Source organism: Eptatretus burgeri, chromosome 2 (assembly GCF_056783735.1).
Source record: "Eptatretus burgeri isolate ZD-2024b chromosome 2, Ebu_testis_v1, whole genome shotgun sequence".
NCBI lineage: Eukaryota > Metazoa > Chordata > Myxini > Myxiniformes > Myxinidae > Eptatretus > Eptatretus burgeri.
In genome coordinates, this window is record NC_140962.1 from 26,638,864 (window position 1) to 26,658,247 (window position 19,384).

The window sequence follows — 19,384 nt, forward strand, 5'->3', positions numbered from 1 at the left end:
AGGTGGCCCCAATAAAAACAAATGTGCAATCTTTTCTTCTGGGCTCCACAGCCTACTCCACCAACATGGCTGGCACAGACTGGCGAGAAAGATCGTAATCACCTTTCCCACATGTGATATGTTTGTCTCTGTGTTTGGGAAGTCCACACCTCGCCCGGCCACAAACCAGAGGTGTCTACGCATACTAAATTACTCTGTCTACCTTGTCTATATATTACATACACTGCCTCCCTAGCATCATGTGTAACAAATGACTCACTCCGACAGGTCCCTGTTACATGGCAATCTAACCTACTCAAAACACACACACACCATACACCCTGACCACAGTCTAGCTTTGGATCCACCTCCATGTCACAATATGTATGAAGTTTCGCATCAATCTGTTAAGCGGTTGTGGAGAAGGTTTTTTTTTAACATGTTTATATTTTCAATACAATATGGCTACTGAATCACCTGACTGATGACATCATAAATTTAATTCTTCACCCACATCAGGTCGCAGATCAGATATCTGAAGTTTCACATTTTTCAGATAAGAATTTTGATTCAATCAATTATGGCTGGAATACCACTTCACCAATTATATCATCATTATTACCTTATATACCCCTTGAGGAGTTTATGACATTTGCCAGGTCTCAATGTTTTGTTGTTTTTGATCGATTTTGGAGAAAAATATATTCTAATTTTTTTTTCCTTTAATCCAATATGACTGCCATGCCGTGTGACCTATGACGTCAGAGTTATCAATAAAATATTCTCAACGGAGAGTCCCTTCTATGTTTAAAGTTTCATATTGATCGGAGAAGTGGTTGCAGTGAAAAAATTTTTTAAAGCGAAAATATATAGATGTGGCTACACACTCACAGACAGATTGGGGAGTTACAATAGTCACGCAACCCCTTTGGGGTGAAATTAACTAGAACAGTACGTGTTAGAGCACCTACGTCCACCAGGCTGAACAGTTTACATCTTGTATCCCACCCAACTCATTTACCAAGTTTTGTCATAATCCGTCCAAAGTTTTGAAATATCATGCTCTACTATGTTGTTTTTGACCCTACAAATGGTGAATAATCACTTTAATTTGTTATTATAATTCTCGCATCTGAATCCGTATCCTGATCATCACCAAAATCGAATCATTTCATCCTTGACACACATCCAACATGTCCACCAAGTTCCATCCGAATCCGTCCGTAATGTTTTGAGATACCATGCTATATATAGTTTTTGGCCCTCTCTCAATGGTGAAGAATCACTTTAAAAGATTCCAGTATCTGGATCAGGATCCGGATCTTCACCAAGATTTCATCAATTTTTTCCCAGTCATACACCTAACCAGTCCATCAAGTTTCGTCTGAATCTGTGCATAACGTTTTGAGATACTCTGCTCACAGAAAAATAAACAGCAAACAAGCAGACAGACAGACAGACAGACAGACAAACAGGGGTGTAAACATAACCTTCATCCGCCTTCAATGTGGGAGGTAATTATACTCGATTTTTGCATCTATTGGTAAAAGGATAAGTATTTGTCCGTGTGTGTGTGTGTGTGTGTGTTATATACACTACCACCGCTCGCTTGTACTAACAGGAAATGAGAGGAACTCGATATCTCTCCTCCACTGATATTTAACCTCCGCCATCGAAGATCGGAGGTTACTGTTTTCACCCCTTTCTGTTTGTTTGTTACTTACGAAATCTAAAGATTTCGTAAATATATTGATGCCTTCCGTTTCTCTTTGTTTGTTTGTTTGTTTGTAGGCACGATAACTCGAGAACAGAATAAGCTACCAATGTCAAATTACACCACGTGATTCAGGAGGGTGATGGCTAGTGCTGATTAGATTTTGGTCAAAATCGGTCAAAGGTCAAGGTCACAGTGAGGTCAAATATTCGATTTTTGATGGTTTGGTACAGATAACTCGAGAACAGAAGAAGCTACCAATGTCAAATTACACCACGTGATTCAGGAGGGTGATGGTTGTGTTGATTAGATTTTGGTCAAAATCGGTCAAAGGTCAAGGTCACAGTGAGGTCAAACATCCAAAACATTCGATTTTTGATGGTTTGGTACAGAATCATCGTAGAAACTTCTGGTTTGCGTCGCTACCTTCTCCAGAGACAGCTTTTATTAGACAAGGTCAGAGGTCAAGTTGACAATTTCGTAAGTACCAGTCTATGACTGCTTGTTTGTTTGTTTGTTTGTGAACAGTATTACGGAAAAACTCTTTGACGGATTTCGACGAAACTTGGTGGGGGGGGGGTGTTAGGTATGGTCCAAGGATCATGTCATTAGATTTTGGACTTGGTCCCCCCCCCCCAATTTTTTTTTTGCATTTCTACATGTTTTAAGTGATTTCCAATCCCCCCAAAAATTTGTCAGAGAAAAATATATATATATATATATATATATATATATATATATATATATATATATATATATATATATATATATATATATATATATATATATATATATTTTGCATTTCTGCATGTTTTAAATGATTTCCAATTCACCCAAAAAAATTTTAGAGAAATTTTTTTTTTGCATTTCTACATGTTTTAAGTGATTTCCAACCCCCCCCAAAATATTGTTGGAGAAAAAAAAAATTTTGCAACTTTTTTTTCAACAAAATTTCGATTTCTTTTTTTTGCATTTCTGCATGTTTTAAGTGATTTCCAACCCCCCCTCAGCCCAAAAAAAATGTTGGAGAAAAGAACTATAACTGTCAGCACTGTTGACATCATATTTAATGAATAACATATAAGCTTCACTTGAGTGACCCAGCAGTATTGGCGGCAGAGGTTTTGAACTCTCCCGAGTGCTCCCCCTCTAGTTCTTGTATTGTATTTCCTATATTTCCCTGAGTCCGATTTGCATTCTGGAGCAGAATAATTATGGTTAACCACCCTGAAATTGCCACTCTTTTGTCTAAATCAGGGGTCTCCAACCTGCGGCCCGCGGGCCACATGCGGCCCCTTAGACGGATTTATGCGGCCCGCGGTGCCATATTAAGTTTACATTACAATGCGGCCCGCGATACTGCCAATTTGTCAGGGTCAATGATCAAAGCGTTCTGTAATTTTTTATGATGATTTTGATTCATATTAGACATATGTGTTTTTAACACGATTATTCATTTATCATATTCGTTGGCAAGAAAAATATATTCAGCACTAATTTTTGTTTAAATTTCCACATATTAATTGTTATTATTAATTTTTTTTTCGGAATTTAGCGTCCTTTTTTGGGGTGCGGCCCTCCGCCCCTCACCACTTTGGTTTTGTGACCCTCCGCCCAAAAAGGTTGGAGACCCCTGGTCTAAATGCTGAAAATTATGTTAAAAACACAATTTGGACTGTAAAATTTTCAGCTGGGGACGGCAGCTTAAAAGTGCCTGGCAAGTCACTGAAAACGCACACACGGTGCACATGTGCGAAAGGCTTCGGCAGCATTCATTCGTATCATTTCAGAAATCACGTAAAAGGTGACGAAATACCCTTTAACACAAATGTAGACTTGGGTTTGCCTGGAGGTCTAAATGTCTGTTCTTAAGGCATACGGTGTGTGTAATCCAGCATAATTCACTTCTGCTTTTGCATCATTGTCAGCAGCATGTTCCGCATTATTTTACTTCTGCTACTTGGCACGTTCCACTTCAGCCCACCTAAAAAAATTCGAAATCCAAAGTCTTCCGCAAGTGAAGCAGGCTGAAAATCTGTTGTGATAATTTCCAATCATAAATTGTCAAGGGTTTTCTCTTTACGGAATCAAGTGAGTGCTTTACAGTCTTGTACAGCATTTGTTCTAAAGTCTGTTGCTTCTGTCGAGCCATTGTTGGTTTGAACGTGAGTTTCTGTTGCTTGGCAGCCTCATGTTCAGAGGCATGCTTGGTGTTCATGTGCTTGAAAAGGTTCGATGTGTTACGAGAGTGCCGAAATCGATCGCCACATATCAAACGCTGTGCTTTGGCAGGAGAATGTGGTATTTTTTTCAAAATGGTTCTATATTACATTGTGAGGATGCTTTCTTCTTCTGTTTTCAGCCATAATGTGGGGGTTCAACAAACTAGGGGGGGGGATAGAACAATGACACATCTGTCCCATTGTGACATGACAATTGTTGAATAAGTCATAAGAATATAACCAAATCCTGTACAATGAAAAATCACCAACCGACCAACTCAACTTCATTATCATAGTTTGATTTCATGACATAATGGCAGATGGGGAGCATTGCAGAATGCAGTACCCTCTCAATCCACCCTTCACACCCCCCCCCCACCCACCATGAACACCACCCACTCCACAGGGCCCCCCTCACCATCATGGCTGTTGTCTGTAAGCCTTGTAAGTGTGTGGATGTGTATGGAGGTTTACTTACTTAGCAGCAGATACACACCAGATACAGCACACATGCCAAGCCTCCCACACCGGAGGAGGGGGGGGGGGTGGAGGAGGAGTTGAAGTGGTGTTCTTGAACACATAGGTGACCCCATCTGATCCCCACCCCCCCTCTGCTTCTCCTTTAATAGCTATCAAAATTCAGTGAAAGGCAATTTTATTTCCCACAATCGAGAGTAATCATTCGACTAATCGATTTGTGAGAGAGTAATGGATTACTGAGCAATTTATCACCGTAATCGAAGTAATCGAATAAAAGCTTTAGAACTAATTGATTACGTGCATCCATATTTTGAGGCTTCTGGTATTCTCTATCCCATTGGCTCTTAACCTGGGGGGAGGGGGGGAGCGTGAGTAATTTCCAGGGGGGGGCGTGAGCCCAGAGAAAAAAAGTAGGAATTTCTCGAATTATTCTTGGAATTCTCTTAACAAGTGTTTGCATAATATCGTGATGAAAAACACAAAAGTATCACCTTTAATAATTTTCGTTTTCTATTCGCTACAAGACCTACCATTTTCTGTATTAAAATTAATTTTAAAATTTAATATTTATTTAAATTTAATATTTAAATTTAGATTTTATTTTAATTTTAATATTAAGAAACATTTTTTTCACAGATTTGCAGTACCCATTTCAAACTAAATCATTCGTAATGAGTTCAAAAAAGCAGAAGTATCTTGACGAATATATTCGATTTGGATTTGTGTTCCTCCAAAAGGGTGACAGAGGTATCCCAGTGTGTAATGTGCTACAAGACTCTGAGCAATGATGTCGTGTGGCCCACACGCTTGGAACGCCACTTAAAGACAATGCGTCCTGCTCGAGCTGCCAAACCCAAGGCATTCTTTGAAACAAAAAGGCAGTCCTTGAAGCAAGCCAAGATGGACAGCAGTGGAGCATTCCAGCAACAGACTTCAAAGGTTGTTGGGTCTTCCTATGAGATCACCATGTTGATTGCAAAGAGCAAAAAGAGCCACAACATCGGAGAGACTCTCATCAAACCAAGTGTACTGCGTGCAGCAGAGCTCGTTCTGGGGAAGGATAGTGCAAACAAGCTTTCCCAAATCTCTCTATCAAACGATACCGTCAAGGGAAGGATCGAAGAAATGTCTCAAGGCATCAAAGATCAAGTTCTCGACCAAGTAAGAGCTTCTCCTGTATTTGCCATCCAGTTGGACGAAACGACTGATGTTGCTCAGTGTTCTCAGCGACTGATGTATGCTAGTTTTGTGTCAGGCAATAGTGTAAAAGAGGAAATGCTCTTCTGCCATCCCATGGAAAGTTGTACATCAGCAACAGATATTTTCCAAGTGGCATCAAACTTATTCCAGGAAAATTAACTTCGTGGGACTCGCTGGAGCTCCGGCCATGCTTGGTTTGCAATCTGGTTTCATAACAAGAGTGAAATAAAAAAAGTCCATCTGCTATAGGTACGCACTGCATCCTTCATCATGAAGCCTTAGCATCCAGAACTCTACCTACTGAAATGAGAGATGTCATGAACATGGCTATCAAGGTAGTCAACTTAATCAAAGCTGGGGTCTTAGACAGTTGTCTCTTCAAACAGCTGTGTGTGGATATGGATTGTGAACATCAAGCCTTGCTTTTCCACACAAACGTATGAAGGGAAACATTCTTGGATGGCTTTATGAACTACGACAAGAAGTGGCAACATTTCTAGATTCGCAGCAGAAAGCAGATCTCCATGACAAGTTCCAGACTGAAGGATTTTTGCTATCTCTGGCTTACCTGGTGGACATCTTTGAAGCACTGAATTCCATCAACCTCAAACTCCAAGGGAAAAACGTCAACATAATCATGCACCATGACGTCATTCGAGCCTTCGTGGCCAAGTTCGACGTATGGAAATGTCGAATTCAGAATGGAAATACAGCCAGTTTTTCTAACTTGGATTCTACTCTCATTCACAGTTACCTTGATTCTGAGTTAAAGAAACAAATAATTACTCATCCGACTGAATTGAAAGCAGACTTCATCAGATACTTCCTGGATATAGATGAGAAGCACAAAGCCTGGAAATTCATTAGGAACCCATTTCAATGTGAAGTGGCTGATATTTCAGACGAAGTGCTAGAGGAGTTTCTTGAGTTAAAGTTCAACTCCTTGGCTGAAGAAGACTTCAAAAAACTGGATGGAGGAGGCAAGGACCAACTACTAAAGGGGGCATGGTGGTAAAAAAAGGTTAAGAACCACTGGTCTATCACATGTCTCCGCTTTCTTCACACATTCGATCTCTCACATTTTGGGCCAAATTTCGTCCTCTTTGGTAATGGGAGGAGGAGGAGGAGATCGAGTGATAATGGAGAATTTGTCTGGTGAAGACTGTGATGAGTGTCCGCCGTTGATAGTCAATAAAGCAAAAAAGAGCAGCAGGCGTCGGCGGGAAAGTAGTGATGAGTCGGACTCGCCCAAAGTGGTTAAAACCTTAATTCACCCAGAAGAGCATGATGCCAACTCCTGGTTGAAGTTTCAGCCTCTGATGACTCCAAACCTTTGAATTTTGTCAACTCAATTAAAATGGAAACTGATTTTAAAATGATTCGGAGATATGTGCATTGCCAGAAAAGCTCAGATAAGGTGATCTTTTTATCGAATGTAAATCGGTCGCCCATCAGGAGACGGAGTTGAGAGCCTCTCCTTCTGGCGGTGTTCGGGTCTCTTGTCAGATCTCTAGGTCTCTGAGAGAAAGCCGAGGAGTCATTTACAGGATTGCTTCCTCTTGAAATCGACCACATTAAGTGCCATCTAGCTGATGTGGGAGTTTCGGATGCTTGCTATCTCACAACGGTTAGGGCAACCTTTGGCAACCCTGTCTTTCCTCCCAAAGCGTTTCTAGGTCATCAGGCCTTTCACTGTACGTGAATATATCTCTTCCCCCCTAAGATTTTACGAGTGCCAAAAGTTGGGGCACACTGCTCCAGCCTGCAGTAGCAAGCAACGCTGCAGCAAGCGTAATGGAGACTATGAATGCAGTAGCTGCACCGGTACTAAAATGGCTCGTGCCAACTGTGGTGAGGATCACGGTGCAGCCTTCAGAGTTTTCTCTGAATTCCAAAGAGCTGCCCAAATCCAACATGTTAAAACTGAAGGGAAGCTGTTCTGTGCTGAGGTCGTTCTCAAGGTTCAAATACTAAAACCCCAATAAATAAAGGTGACCTATTTATTAAATAAGACCAAAACATATGACCAGGTCAAAATAATGACGAGATCGGTGGGAGTTCAGGTCGATACTAAGGATCAAGAATGCCAAACAGAGAGTGCAATCACCGATGTAGACATGAAGATTACCACAATGCGGTTCATCGGTTTTATCACCGAAGTAGTGAATTGTGCAGCCCAAGCAAAAAGAGGATCGGAGAAAATAAACATAATTTCCTCTGCAGCCATTAAACACCTGGGTTGGGAGGGTGTGACTTCCATGGAAACTAATAAAATATTCAGCAAGTCAGGTAATAACATGTGTCAGATAGATCCGTTAAGATCTCAGGACTCCTCGGTGGATTAATGACAGTTATCCAATGGAATGCAATACTTTAGCTGCCCATGGGTCTAAATTTATTAAGTTTATCAGCGATCATTCAACCAAATCAGATATAATCAGCATACAAGAAAATGTCACAACCAACTTAAGATTCCTGATTATACTCTCCTACAGAGGAACAGAGCAAGTGGGAATGGAGGTGGATGGTACCAATCTATTGTCAAGCTTGATGTATTCCTTCATGTAAATGGGATGTAATGTTGAACTGGAATGGAATATACTGTAATTAGAATCCTTTGCACAAGGGAAACTGTTACCATCATAAATTTCTGTAATCCCTGCCAACCCTCGATGTATAACACACTCCAGGAATACTTAATAAGTGCGAAGGGGTGATTTTTGGTGTCATGACTTCAGCAAACACAATATTCTATGGGACTCCAAACTTAGAGGTAAAAATGATGAATGCATCGACAATATCTATGAATTTGACTTGGTGCTTTTAAATGATGGTAATGAGACTATTATCAATACATCCACTGGATAGTCTCCCCCACTCGACCTCACCTTGGTCTTCTCATCCGTACCAGAGAGGTACGAATGGAGGATTCACAATGATGGTTTGCATAGTGACTACTTTTCTGTGATCACCACCCTCAAATTAGAAAGGGACTGAGATTATTTAGACAGATTCCCCTCTTGGAATCTTTCCAAGACCAACTGGGACAACTTTTTGAGCCACTGCTCCGAGGAAGTGAGGGAAGAACATGCTCACGAAAATTTTGACAATTCTAATCCAAGATGCCATTGTATATACAAAAGTAAAAAGAAGCCCAAACCCAGGGAATAATCAAATGAGCTAAGACTACTTCTTCGCACTCCTTCTGTTCATCTATCAACCCAGACGTCTCTCTTCAAGGCATCTGGAGAAGAGTGAAATATAGGAATGGAAGCAAAGATAGTGGGAGAACCATCCCCGGACTCGTCTGTTATAATGAGACCCTCTGCCTGAACAAAGGTAAGGCTTCAACCCTGGGAAAATACTTCGCTAACGTTATTGGATACACTAATAATGATTCGAAGTTCAAAGCAAAGAAGCTTCAATTTGCCAACAACCACAAAGCCATCATCGATGACGTCTGTCCTGTAAGCCCTCTGCTCAATATGGACTTCCCTCTTCAGGAACTCGAGCAAGCTATTCTAAAGTCCAAGAATAGTGCTCCTGGTCCCAACCATTCAATACACTCAATGTTCACTCACGTGCAAGATAGGCTTTTGGTCGTGCTCCTTGAACTATTCAACAATGTCTGGTTTTTCAGAAATCTTCCCTGTGACTGGAAACACTCCATTGTCATTCCTATTCTTAAAGTCGGAAAAGATCCCTCGAACCCATCCTTCTATAAACCAGTTGCTCTAATTTCTGTTGTTGGGAAAGCAATGGAGAAGTTGATTTATGAACCTTTGCATTTCTTCCTGGAAAAGAAGAACCTGCTGTACAAATACCAGAGTGTGTTTGGAAAAGGACGTTCTGCCATTGATCACGTTGACTCGCTTGCTAATGTCATCAGGAAATCTTTAAACAACCACGAGTCACTGTTCGGAGAATTTCTCAATGTCCACAAGGCCAACGGCACAGCCAAGAAAGAAGTCCTTCTTTATAAGATACATCAACTCTGGAATCAATGGCAGAATGTTCTGGTGAATCCAGGACTTTTTGTCCAACAGATCCTTTCAGGTTAGAGTAGATCAAGCCCTGTCCCCTGTATTCCGCATGAAAAATGACATTGCTCAGGGTAGCTAAATCCAAGTCTCACTCTGTTTTATATTATGACTAATGATGCAACCTCTCCCTCAGCGTGTCATAGCAAGATATCTATGTTTGCAGATGACATTGCAATGTCAATGCGGAGCACGAACATACATTTTATGGCCAAAAAACTTCAGGCTGATAGTTGTAGGATTGATCAGTAGGCCCAAAATCGGGATTTATGATTTCCGGTCCCAAGCCCAAATTCATCATTTTCACGTGCAAAAGGAAGGTCAAGGAGATATCGTTAACGGTCAATGGCACTTCCCTCAAAGCTTCCTTGGATGTGTCCTTTTTAGGAATTACTCTTGATAAGGGCCTAACTTGGAACTTGGATATATAAAAAAACTCACTGCGAAATGTGCAAAAGGCCTTCATCTCTGGCACAACCGTAGGAGCTCGTAAGGAAAACCTCAACCTCTTATAAAGCTCTTATCCGCTCTCAATTTGACGACGGCAGCCAGGCCTTTTGGGGGTATCTCCAAAACGAACTTCAAAAAAAATAAAAAAAACTGGAAACCATTTATCAGTGAAAGCACTTCATGTCGGCCTATGTCTGGGGGCCTTTAAAAGCATTCCGGTTTCCGCCGTTCTTGCGGAAGCCGGTGAGATGCCCTCGCCTCTCTGCTGGAAAGTTTCCAGATTGAAATATTGGGCGAAGATAATTTTTTTCCGAGGATAATCATCCTGTTAAAGCTTTGTTTTCAGACTGTTGGGAATACCAAAAGCTCGGCACAAACTCTTATTCACCTCCTTTCCGACTTGTGTGTACAAGGGCGACTAAAGAAATAGGTTTGGATTCTTTAGTTGTAAATCCGTCGAATAAAGTGCCATTTTAGTCCCTCCTGGACTCGAGATTCCCCTCGTGTCCACCTTGATCCATGAGATTTGGCTCTCGAGTGGATAATTGACTTTAACCCCCTTAGCACAGACATTTTTTTTTTTCCGATTCCCTCTCTGCTCTGAAGACGTTGGAGTCCCAACAGTCTGGATGCAGGTACAACCTAGTTCTTGAGTTGCTGCATCTTATTAATATCGCCAATTTGAGCTTGGTTCTTGACCTGTGCTGCGTCCTTGCCCATGTAGGCATTGGAGGCAATGACATCCACAATCACGCAGCCAAACATGCTCTCGGATCAGATTTTTAAATCCAAATGCTCAGGACCCGTTGGAACTTTCTCATCGAATTAGGATTTGACAAAAAAAAAATGCTATTTTCAGTTTGAGACCTCCACCAAGGGGAGATTCTGCTGTAAGGTTCTCCATTTGGTTCAATCCTCTGTCTCACTTCCTCGGCTTTCCCGGAGAGACCAGGTAGTCCTCTCCATGCTCAGATTCGGACATTGTGGTCAAAGCACTTCTTACATGGGATAGGATATCACCCTACTGGGTTCTGTGAATGATGTAAGGTTCGTGATGATGTGTAACACCTCTTTATACAATGTCCTCTGTGTGTGGTACCCAGATCGTGCCTTTTCCATTGTACAAGAGAGATGGGGATTAGTTAGTTCGGTCTGCCAGGTAGATTAGGCCAGTTTAACCATCGGTATCTCGACTCTGCAAATCTATTTTAAAATTTGTTAAATAAATCGGTCAAACTATATAAAGTCTGCTGGAACTTGTTGGTTCCTGCCAAAGTGTTTAGGTGTGTAGCATATATAGACCCTTGGAGCTCTGAAAACGCCATATAAACTCAAAATAAGAAGAAGATAAAAAAGACCACTGCGCTCCCCCACCCTCCCTAACCTGACCCCTCCCCCCACATAGAGAGTGGATGTTTGGAAGTTTCTAGCATATAAAATGTGGTAACATATGGTGTTTTGCGAAAGTTTTACTGTCGAAAATTTCTCCGACTACCTGTTACTACTTTAATGGCTCCAATTATTCCCAGCATTTTGTGGGTCGACCAGGGATCGTCTTTGGTCCAAGTCTTTCTCTAATTGTCTGGTCAGACCTGATGTTTGATTGGAGGTGATATGGGCAGGAATTCATGACTTGTTCATGATGCCGGTCATAGTTCACCTACTCTTCGCCAAAGATACCGTGGGATCTGTGACGTCGACCAAATAATGCTGGCAGACGGGACGCCCAGTTTAACATCCATCCGAGATTCCCAGGGATGGCGCACACATTGATGCCTCACCCTGCGAGATACCAGGACATTCCAGGACATTGGTTCCAGGACACCAGGAGACACCAGGTGCGAGACACCATGAGAGGTTTACAGCCTGGTCGAGATTCGAACCCAGGTGAAATAACTCAGAGGTGCATACATCGAGGCTATCCTGCCTGCCAGGGTTACAATCCATGACGGTGATTATTTGTAAAAAAATTTGTCCACAATGTCGAGGCTCATATGAGAGCTAAAAGGGTTTCAATAATTGATGTCCCCCATGTGCATTGGCTCGCACGTTAACCTGAGAGATTGGTAAAGTTGCGGAAAGGCAGTGAATGTTGTGTTGGTTATTTCATTAAAACCAAGGGGTGCCCCGTTTCATGCATTTTTCAGGATCACACTGGAACCTTCTAGAAGCCGCTCAGAGTCAGAAGCCCAGATTGCCAGAGAGACAACCCTGGAGATGCTGAAGACATTCCATTTTCACGAATGACATCTCAGTTTTCCAGCTGATCTTGTTGCTGATAAATTCGATCCTTTTCTCACTTCCTTGTGGATCTCTCTGCCAGACGTCCATTTTTTGGACGATCCTCCGAGGTCATCTCAAAACAGAACCATCCGCCATCAAGGTCTGTTTGTAAGCACTCGAGGCAAATTGAATGGCGGTGAAGTCGGACCAACTTTGCAGTCACAAAAGGAATGAATTTGAAAACATTTTTTTTTCCATGAGAAAGCTGCTGCGATACATTTTGGAGCTCTTATCTTCCCTTTTCAAATCCCAAAACATTCCATGACCTCCCAATGGAAGAATCGCTGCGGAATCCTCATCGTCCCGTCTCCGCGAAACGCTCAAGAGCTTTCCAAAGTGCCAAGACATCATCTCGGAAGAGCTTCAACCCTACAGCGGGGAATTCATTTCGACCAAGGTACTGCCATTGCTGAAGGGTTCTTGTCCCAGGAGGAGGAGAGAGAGAGAGAACCCCTTGATGGAGACGAACAGTGTGTGGCATCTGCAGCGCTGAGTTGTTTGTGCGCTGAATGTCAGAGAAATCGTTGAAACTCGTGCACATATTGCTTGAAAGTTGTTTCTATAAAGACAATCATTCTTTATGCACGGAGCATAACAGCATGTCTGTTCCTAACATTTTGTGACCCCACCAACCTCTTCCCCCCACTCCGCTTAGCCCCTTACAGCTGTTGTTGCCTGGAGTCGGTTGGAGCTCAGAACAGTTGTTGGAACTCATCATTGGCACCCGGAGATTTGCACTTCGGTTGCAGCCATCGTCGCCAATCATTGCAAGACTTGAGTTCCAGCCTCTGTCGTTGCATTAAATGACACCAGGAAGGTTGATTCGGCCTGTCATCCTTTCTGAGGTTAGCAAAATGAGTACCAGCTTCCTGGGAATCGGGGCACTGCATCAGCAGCACAGCAATGATGCAGCCAGCAGTTTTAGCTGCATACGAAACGAATGAATGAATGAACTTCTATCGTTTCCCATCCTCCTTCCTCCATCCTCCATGTAGTTTCTCTATCCTTCACAATGGCGCATCATCTGGAAAAACTCTCCCATACAAGGACATTATGTGCAAGGATCTTTTGGCGCAGGAGGAGTCATTCGGCCCACCATGCCTGCACCACACCAACCAACACCCATCCACCACACAAGCTACCGACAGGTTACAGGTCTTGCCGAGATGATATCCCCATCACCCCTCCATCTCTCATGTATCAAGGTATCCACCTGGTTACAATTTCAACCTCGATCTACTCTCTGCTGATTTCAACGTTTTTGAGTTGAGGGGAAAAAATATTCTGCTCACTTTCACCACCCTCCCCCCCTCTGTCCCCTTCTTGCGTACTTAATACGTAGATAACATCTTATAAGAATTACAAGCCGGAAGGCGACATGGGTGGTCGCTATATAATTACATACGAGTCATACAGTTTTTGACGGATCGGGCTGAAAATTTTTGACAAAGAGTTTGATTATAGTGCGCATAAAATCACGGAAGCTAATTTTTTGATTTTCGAAAAAACAAAATTATATAAATATTTTTCGGATTTTTTCAAAAAATTCAAAGTCCCGTTGCTAGGCAACGGTGGCGTCCATAGCAATGGTGATCAAAAGCATACAACTAGATCCTGGTATGAACCTATCAGTCAAGTTTCATCAAAATCGGTTGACTCCTCCGGCCTCCAGAGCTGTCCATTACAAACAAACATACAGACGGAAAACATGAGAACAAGCCGGTAGGCGACATGGATCGTCGCTACATAATTGCATATGAGTCATACAGTTTTTGACGGATCGGGCTGAAATTTTTGACAAAGAGGTTGATTATAGTGCGCATAAAAGTGCCGAAGCCGATTTTTGATTTTCGAAAAAAAAAACAAATACATAAATATTTTTTGGATTTTTTCAAAAATTTCAAAGTCCCGTTGCTGGGCAACGGTGGTGTTCATAGCAACGGTGCTCAAAAGCATACAACTAGATGCTGGTATGAACCTATCAGTCAAGTTTCATCAAAATCGGTTGACTCCTCCGGCCTCCAGAGCTGTCCATTACAAACAAACATACAGACGGAAAACCTGAGAACAAGCCGGTAGGCGACATGGATCGTCGCTACATAATTACATACGAGTCATACAGTTTTTTACGGATCGGGCTGAAATTTTTTGACAAAGAGGTTGATTATAGTGCGTATAAAAGTGCGGAAGCCGATTTTCGAAAAAAAACAAATACATAAATATTTTTCGGATTTTTTCAAAAATTTCAAAGTCTCGTTGCTAGGCAACGGTGGTGTTCATAGCAACGGTGCTCAAAAGCATACAACTAGATGCTGGTATGAACCTATCAGTCAAGTTTCATCAAAATCGGTTGACTCCTCCGGCCTCCAGAGCAGTCCATTACATACAAACAGACAGACAGAAAACCTGAGAATAACGGTAGTCGAGCGACCACCCAACGGTGCAATGAAGCAAAAACAAGGTGGCAGTCGGAGGTCTAAATATGTTGCGTCTCCATCAGTTTCCCAACCTCGACAGAAACAGCTGGGGGTGCCAGGCGAGGTTTGGAGGGTTCCCGTGCCCTTTATCGGGATCATCAGGACAAGCTGATGGGCACTTCTCGGGCCCTGCTGGTGGTTCAGCTGTTTCTGACGAACTCGGGGAATGGATGGAGATGTAACATGGTCCTGTTACAAGGAAACCGCCATCACGCACATGTGTGTGACACATTATCAGCCCCGTGACACAAGACAGCTGGGTCATGGCCACTTGAAAATGAACAAAATGCCGAGACATTCTCGTCCCTTGGTTTCAGTTTTTCATTTCACGGGTAAGTGTACGAACTCTCCTCTGAGTCGTCTATCCTGGGTTCGAATCCTGACCCAGCTATAAACTGCCATCCTGGTGTTTCACAGGCATGGTGATTCATCAACGTGTGAGTGTGTCGCCCCTCGGATGGACGTTAAAAAACGGGAGTCCCATCTCCAGGCGTTGGTGGATGTGAAACAACCCATTGTGTCCTTCGCAAAGGGGTGAGCGAGCCATCGCCGGCACCCTGAACAAATTACAGATTCCTGCTCCAACCTACAGGAGGCACTGCATCAGCGGCACAACCGCTCTCCTGGCGAATGATGCCACCTACAACCATTGAAATGTAGATTTTAATGGTAAACTAACAGGACACTCTAAAAAAAAGTTAAAAAAGAAGGTAAACGACCTCATTTTCACTTCTTCTTGCATGTGGCAGCTTGATTGCCAGGTTGCTATCATTTTTGTTGGGGCACAACTATGCCACTGATTCTACGTCCCTCCACCAGAACACTGGTACTCATTTCACCAACCTCAGAAGGATGACAGACTGGGTCAACCCCACCCTGATGTTAATTCAGCAGCCAAAGAGGCTCAAATTCAAGACCCTAAGATTCCAAGCCAGCCACCCGAACCACTAAGCCAACACCAGGCTGTATTTTCATTCAATAATTCCCATACGATTTGGAGAGTGGTTACTGCATGGAGTGGCAGTAGATAGGTTTTAATTGGTATCAGACAGGTACCTAGATACGTTGGAGATCGGGGGGTATGGGGATCGTGGTAGGGCTTGCGACGTTGGTGAAGCGCAGGCACCATGAGCCCAAGAGCCTCCTCCTGTGCCAAAGTTCCTTGTGTGTGTCCTTGTGTGTATAAAGCTTTACGGAAATTAACTTCGTGCCAACTTAAGTGAGATTCCCATACATATTTTAGCTTAAGTGAGCTTTCGTTTAATATCCTGCCTTTCATTGTGGTGTTACGGTGTAACAACGAGATTCAAGGGCTTCCAGGATGGCTCAGAGGTATCACACTCACCTTCGAGCTCATCCCTCATGGATTCCATCCCAAACAAGGCTGTAAACAATCATGGTGCCTCTGCGGACAGGGTGTTGCACCATCATGGTATACTCTTCCACAAAGGACGGGTTGTTTCCGAGTCTCCGAGCCAAGTTATAGATGCCCAGTCAGGTGCCCAGAAATGATGTAACCAACAGCATGGTGCTGCATGTACAAGACCAAGTTCCTGGATTTGCTTTTTTCTCCTTTTGTTTGCAGCCATTCTTTGAGTACCCTTGTATTGAGGTTAAGTAACGTGTTTAAACCAGGTGAGAGCCATGGAGTTTTAACTGTGCACTGTCTTTAGTGTTTTCACCGAGTCAAGTGCACACACCTGGTAGGAAACACCTTCCAGTTTTCCTTCCTCTGAAGTGTTTGAGTCGTTGTCTGGTGCTATGTCCACTTTTCAAATGGGTATCAAAGAAAGCAATCTATCGGCATTCAAGGCAGAACGTTATTTACAGTGTACCAAGCAAATTAGAGGTAGCACACTCACCTTTGAGCTGCTGCACCTGGGTTTGTATCTCGACCCAGCGAATAAACTGCCACCCTGGTGTTTTACGGGCAGGGTGAGACATCCAGGGGTGTGCGCGCGACATCAGTCGGAAGGACATCATGCGAGAGGACCCATCTGCCGGCGTCGGTCCAGCATCGGTTGTTCAGCATCGGTTCAGCATCGAGAGTCCAGCATCGGTTGTTCGTGAATGTTAAAGATCCCAGGGCGTCTTTCACGAAGAGTAGAGGAGTTATCACCTGCAACTTCAATAAAATTCCAAGTTGCTGCCAAAATTAACTGCGGGGAAGAAAATAAAGGCAAACAATCCAAAATAACCCAGCCAAGGACATTGATGATGATTTCTAATGGCAGAGAATTTAGATTGCTGTTGTTTCTTCAGTTATCTGTTCAGGTTCGATCCCCATGATTGATCAAAACACCCGAAGATGAAATGCCCATCGATGGAGCATTCACCGGTGAATTTGGAACGGAGAGCATTGCAGGTTTCAGGTGCCCTCTGAATGATGGTGCAAGTCAACGCCACGATGTGTCTGATGACCATGAGGATGACTGGAATCAAACCGACTCGGAGGCAAGAAGCCTCTGGGATATCCCGGTCATATCACGTGACTCCTTCACAAAAGTGCAGAGGGCATCCAGATTTCAATGTACTGATCAGTTGTACTTGTACATATACGGATGGGCTTGGTGTAATTACGCTCAAAATTCCCGTATTCTCGTTTTTTAAAGATTAATTAGTGATGCCTTTTTGCATTTTTCATTACAGTTATAATGGCTTTCTCATAAAGAAAGATGACAGAAAAATAAATGGAATATTTTTCCCATCCATATAAGGTTATACGCTTGAACACATTGCCAGTGTATTTTACAACTGGAAGGGCACTCGGGAGAGCGCATACCTCCACCAGGCTGATTCGTTTACGTTTTGTATCCCACTGATAAGCCGGATCTGGATTTGGACCTGAACTAAAATTTAATCAGCTTGTTATCATCATCTAACTAACTCATCCACCAAGTTTCGTCCGAATCCGTCCATAACTTTTTGAGATATCGTGCTATTTGTCGTTTTAGCCCAATCGCTCAATGGTGAAGAATCACGTAAATATTCTCTGATCCGGATTTGGATCTTCACCAAAATCGAATCAATTGTTCCTTACTAGTACATGGCCGTACGTGCAAAAAAAAAAAACTTTCAAACCACGAGCCAGAAACAACAACCACACAGGCCGTTCCTTCGCTCTCGCATGCCCGTACATGCAACCCTCCCCCCCCCAAAAACAAACAAACAAAAAAAAAACTTTCAAACTGCGAGCCAGAAACAACCACAAAGGCCGTTCCTTCGCTCTCGCGTGCCCGTACATGCAACCCTCCCCCCCAAAAAAAGCAAACTAACAAAAAAAAACTTTCAAACCGCGAGCCAGAAGCAACCACACAGGCCATTCCTTCGCTCTCAGAAACGACGACTGGATTGGGGCATTGTGTTTATCTATAAATGTGCATAAGAAATCGAGAAATTATTAGAATACATTAAGTCATCACTATCCGGAAGTGGTGCGTGCCCGTACGGAATGTTCACATGCATTCCACGAATTATCGCTTGCATTGAAGTAACAACTGCTGTGATACTTACACAGAGTTAATTAAAATCAAAATGAAAATCAAGTTTACCTCCCTGTCTTTGCTTGCCATGACATTCGCTGCCATTGACCATTGCCACTCCTACGCCATGGTAACTAAGGCACCGATCCCCATCGTAACCGGCACGGCACGTGACGTCATCGTCGGCCGGCCGCGCACCGGCCCACGCAGCCACGCCTACGCAGCAACGTGTCCTTTCATTGGTGGTAAATAAATGGCCATAACTTGGGAAGCACTTGTCTGATTAATATCAAACCTTGAAAAGGCACATCCACAGGGCCCAGCAATATACCTGGGAAGTTTCAATTAGATTGGACTAGTGGTTGTCGAGAAACAGCAGTCACACACACACACACACACACACACACACACACACACACACACACACACACACACACACACACACACACACACACACACACACACACACACACACACACACACACACACACACACACACACACACACACACACACACACACACACACACACACGCGCATGCACGCACGCACACACACATACATACACATACACACATATTGCTGGAATTATAGATAGATTACATACCCAACCAGCCCACCAAGTTTTGTCTGAATCCGTCCACAACTTTTTGAGATATTGTGCTATATGTTATTTTTGGCCCAATCCCTAAATGGTGAAAAATCACTTTAAAAATTCTCGGATCCAGATCTGGTTTCAGATCTTTTTCAAAATCGAATCATTTTGTCCTTATCATGGACCCAAACTTTCCACCAAATTTTGTGTGAATGCGTCTACAACTTTTTGAGATATTTTGCTCACAAACAAACAAACAAACAAGAAAAAGACGTCGTGCAGAACACGATACTTCCTAAATCCCCTCCCCTCTCCAAAGGTTGCCATGGATACCTCAAATTGTCCATTTCATTAAGATTAAAATTGACAATCTTAATCAAAGCTCAGGTTAATCAGATGAAAATTGATTAGTTTTCACATTGAAATTGATGATTTTAGAAGTTCGACCTTGAGTTGACCTTTG